The sequence below is a fragment of the Tachyglossus aculeatus genome, chromosome 8 (genome assembly GCF_015852505.1).
Source record: "Tachyglossus aculeatus isolate mTacAcu1 chromosome 8, mTacAcu1.pri, whole genome shotgun sequence".
NCBI lineage: Eukaryota > Metazoa > Chordata > Mammalia > Monotremata > Tachyglossidae > Tachyglossus > Tachyglossus aculeatus.
The window spans coordinates 10456564-10461851 of record NC_052073.1 but is presented as its reverse complement, the minus strand read 5'-3'; positions in this window follow the sequence as shown (position 1 = coordinate 10461851).

Sequence of the window (5288 nt, the reverse complement as noted above, 5' to 3'; positions counted from 1 at the left end):
TAACCAGTTAATGATTAGAGGGTGAGTCACCAAAAAATAATTTGTGACTGAGTCAGCAAAGGTACCTCTTTCCTGGCAGCAGCCGAGAGCCCTTGTGAGCATTAAGGAAAACCTGATGTACAAGGGAATGTGCTAATTCTGTTGTATTCTCCCAAGCAGTTAGTACAGTGCTCTGCACATACTAAGCACTCAATAAATACCATTGATCGATTGATAAGGGAATATTATGGTCTTTTGTTCATGGGCAACCTGCTTTGGGCCTTGCTTTTTAGCAGAGTTTTGGAGATCTGTAAGAAGTTGAATGGGAAAGGAATATTTCCCTGAAAATAATAATAATAATGATAATGGCATTTATTAAGCACTTACTATGTGCAAAGCATTGTTCTAAGCGCTGGGGAGGTTACAAGGTGATCAGGTTGTCCCACCGGGGGCTCACAGTTTTCATCCCCATTTTCCAGATGAGGTAACCGAGGCACAGAGAAGTGAAGTGACTTGCCCAAAGTCACACAGCTGACAGTTGATGGAGCCGGGATCTGAACCCATGACCTCGGACTCCAAAGCCCGGGCTCTTTCCACTGAGCCACGCTGCTTCTCTAAATTACCAGTAAAGTTTCTAACCTCTGCTGCCTTCGTTAAAGGTAAACAGTCCAAAGTACACTTCTGGATTTTCTAAATCCCATTTTATGAACTCCTGCTCTCAGTAACAGTACTGCCCTGCAACGTGCAGCAGCACGATTTAGTGGCTAGGGCACAGGCCCGAGAGTCAGAAGGTCACGGGTTCTAATCCCGGCTCCGCCACTTGTCTGCTCTGTGACCTTGGGCAAGTCACTTCACTTGTCTATGCTTCACATCTGTGAAATGGGGATTAAGACTATGAGCCCCACATGGGACAACCTGATAACCTTGTATCTACCCCAGTGCTCGGCACAGAGTAAGCGCTTAACTATACTATCATCATGATCATTATTATTATTTTTAGGGGGTTGGCACTGAGCGGAAAAAGACTTTAGCCTACCCCCCACCCACAGCTTTCTGGGCAGAGCAGGCGGCCATAATCCATCCACCCGCCCTTTTGGAGCCAAGATGGTGACTTCACTTTTTGTCCCCTGACAGCAGATGACCCTCAGGCTGGTTGGGCCATCCTCTCACCCTCAGCCCCAACACCCCGATGCCCTACTCCTCCCCGGTCCCTGCGGACAGCCTGGGAGATGCCCCAGGGTAGAGGTGATCGCGGCTGGGGTCTAGCCGATCCGTCATGGGCCGGCGCCGAAGTCACTGTTCTTTGGCTAGTGATGGCATCAATGATGGGAAGATAAGGCAGCTGAGGAGAGCAAGTACCCCTTTCTCTCCCTCTCAGCGAGGCCTACTGGGAAGATCACAGGGCTGAGTCGGGAGACCGAGTTCTCATCCCAGCTCTGCCACTTGCCTGCTGTGTGGTCCTGGGCAAGTCATTTAACCTCTCTGTGCCTCTGTTTCCTCAGCTATAAAATGGAGATCAGGTAAAATACCCATCCTCCCTCCCTCTTAGACCTTGAGCCCTGCATGAGTCAGGGACTGCATCCGATCTGATTATCTTGTATCTACCCCAGTTCCTGGCACACAATAAGCGCTTAAATACCACAATTATCCCTTCCCTTTTCTTCCCCTCCCTTCTCCCTTTATTATACGCCTCTTCCCCAGCCCTCTCCCCTTCATTCCTTTCCCCCTCAAAACCCACCCCCCACGGCCCCACCCCCTCAGTTCTCCACCCCAGTGTGTTACTATTTCCCAAACTACTGATCCACACACTATTTCGTTCTATTGGATTGCTCAGAAGCCAAGTAGAAACCAAACAAATTCACTCTGAAAATACAAACCCCACGTGGCTTGCCAACTTAGAAAAATCACACATCAACTTCCATCTGCATATATTTCAGCTCCACGCTTTTCTTCCCCCAATCCCCGGACCCTTGACGCCACAATTCACACTGTCCATTTCATCTTCCTGTATTGCACCATTTTCAGATTAAGCCATCATTTAGTCGCGTCCCTTTTCTATTTGACCGAGTTGTCCCATGGACTCTCAGCACCAATAGTAATTGTGGTATTTGTTAAGCACCTACTAGGCCAGGCACTGTGCTAAGCACTGGGGTGGACAGGAGCAAATCAGTTGGACACAGTCCCTGTCCCACATGGGTCTCAGTCTTAATTCCCATTTTACAGATGAGGGAACAGAGACGGAGAAGTTAAGTGACTTGCTTAAGGTCACACAGCAAAGAAGGGGCAGCAGGGCCAATATTAGAACCCAGGTCTTTCTGACTCCCAGGCTGATGCTCCATCTACTAGGCCACACTGCTTTGCTTCTCATCACCACCCTTAGCTCTGCATCTACACTCTTTGTGGGCAGGAATTAGTCACATAAAGGGGCCAGAGGTGGAGCTAAAATGGTGGCTCTATTCCTTACTTCTGGACAGGCAGGACCTGACTTCCGGACTGGTAATCAGTTGCCGCTGCCCTCAATTATGTTATTATTAATAATATAATTATTATATATTTATATATATATCGGATATATATAAATATATATCGGAAAGTTGCCCTTTGGGGGCAGACCAACCCCTTCCCCAGCAGGGGGCCGGATTTCCTCTCCCCCCTCACCCACACAGCCTGCCCCGGCCACCTTCAGCAACAGAAGCGGTACTAAAGGTGGGCAAGCTCGACCAGAGCTGCTCTACAGAAGTGGGCTGGGCATTGGGCGATCCAGGTACGGCACGGGAGGAGGATGACATTGCCACTTTCAGGTTCTTAAGGGGCTGAATGCGGGCACTCCCTCCTCTGTCCCCCTCAAGGCCTCCCCAGGAGGACCACCACCCTTCCACTTCACCCAGCCTGGGAGGCTTAGGGGTTCAGCAGGGACTAGAGGTCCAGATTCAGTGTTGTGAGCGCCCTGCAGTGCCACGCAAACGTCACCCTCCCAGGCGAGGGCCCGCGGCTGCGGTGCCCGGCCTCCTCCCCGGCAGCCACGGCCCAAGGCTGGACGGTGCCCAGGCCGTTCAAGGGGATGAGGGCCCTGTGGGGGCTCCGGTTCAGCTGTGTGGGCACAGGGCTGCCACGGCATCGTGAGGCCGGAGCCCTGCGCCCAACTGGACGGATGAGGGAATGAGGCAGGCAGATGGCTCCTCCCTGTTTCTTAGGTGGGTGCACCCTCTAAGGCGTCCTGCCCCAGGGTGCCATCCTCTGACCCTTTGCTCTGCAGCAAGTGGCAGAGAGAAGGGCAAAATTGGTGACTACTTTTTCCTTCCTCTTCATCTTCTCAATCAATATAACAATGATGACATTTATAAAGCGCTTACTATGTACAAAGCACCGTTCTAAGCGCTGGGGAGGCCACAAGGTGATCGGGTTGTTCCGCAGGGGGCTCCTAGTCTTAATCCCCATTTTACAGATGAGGTAACAGGCACAGAGAAGTGAAGTGACCTGCCCCAAGTCACACAGCTGACAATTGGCGGAGCCGGGATTTGAACCCCTGACCTCGGACTCCAAAGCCCGTGCTCTTTCCACTGAGCCACTCTGCTTCTCATAATCAATGGTATTTGCGCATGTAGTACAGTGCAAAACATGTACTAAGCACCTGGGGGAGAATTGATAGACCCGTTCCTTGCCTACAAGGAACTCTTTTCCTCCTCCCTTCTCACCTCACTGCCCAGTTGTCCCACGCTTTTGAGGTTTGAGCGCTTACTCCAGTGCTCTGTACATAGTGAGTGCTCAACCACTATCACTGAATGATTGCTCCATCCCACAGTCACCGGGAAGAGTGGGCACCCCTTGGCTGGGATAACTCAAGAATCTGCCCTTTTCTACTATTTCTAATTTCCTCCAAAGGCGTGCTTATTTCAAAATTCCTCTTTTGTTATAATTTTGGCTTTGCAAAAATCCAGTCACCCAATATGATTTGTATGTTGAGCTAGGAGGCAAACATGATTTTTTGGTTTTACTTCCGACATACCTCTCGAGGGCAGTATAGGCCCAAAATGCTTCTACAATATTCGCTTGCAAGTCTACTTCAAATAAAATATGCCTTTGGAAAAGTATTTATAATAATAATAATAATAATAATAATAATGGCATTTATTAAGCACTTACTATGTGCAAAGCACTGTTCTAAGCGCTGGGGAGGTTACAAGGTGATCAGGTTGTCCCTCGTGGGGCTCACACGGAGTGGAGTGACACCCTCCTTTTTCGGTAATCATCTCTTTCGGATTAGCTAGGGTGAAAATTATCCTTGCTCTGGGGACAACAGCCACCAAGGATACAAACTCAACGGGAATTTTGAGGCAGCAGAGATAAAGCTCAGAATCTTTACTTATCAAAGAGAGCCCCTTTATTGCAATAGAATTATTTCCATTATAGCTTTTTTCCATGCTGTTGGCTAATCACTAGGTGACATGCACTAAGCGTAGTAGAAAAATAAGCGCTTAGTACACTGCTCCGCACACAGTAAGCGCTCAATAAATACGATTGATGATGATTTAGACTTTCCATTTGCATTAGATGGCAAAGATTCAAGGATACTTAATCCCCATCCACAGCAAGATGAGAAACTGCTGGAGATACAAATCAGCCCAATAACAAAGCAAAATATGTCCCTTTTATTGTTCAACGTGTTTCCAGAATGACGGAATGACCAATTGGGCGAAAAAGTACTTCCTGTACTTGCAAATGAGTCACTACATTGAAAGGTTTTGAATGTCATAAAAAATCTCTTCGTCCTTTGAAAGTTGCTCATAGCCCCAAATGACCTCTAATTCAAAGGAGATTGGGTGCTTTCCTTATGTGGGAGGAATCCTAGTTGGGGGTTCCCGGAGCTAGAAACACAGGGTGTATGTCATCTTGTTGCCAACTTGTACTTCCCAAGTGCTTAGTACAGTGCTCTGCACACAGTAAGCGCTCAATAAATACGATTGATTGATTGACTGATCTCCTGCCAAGCTTATTTGTTGCAATCGTCAACCTCCAGCAGAGCAGGTGCGCTGAATTCACCGAGAGCCCTGAATGGCCAACTCTCCTGCCTGGATCTCTGATCCTGTAACGGATGATGGTTAGAAAAATCACGCTCAACTGAAGGGATTAAGAAGCCAGGAATGGGATGGTTTACAACCTGATACTACCGGAAAGGTGGATGGATTCTGGCTGAAAAAGAACAAAAGGGGATATTGCTTGCTTACTCATCTTAGCCGTCCGCAGAGAAACAGAATACTTTTCATCCATTTTGATTTCCTGTCATACAACAATTATCCAAACAAATTGTC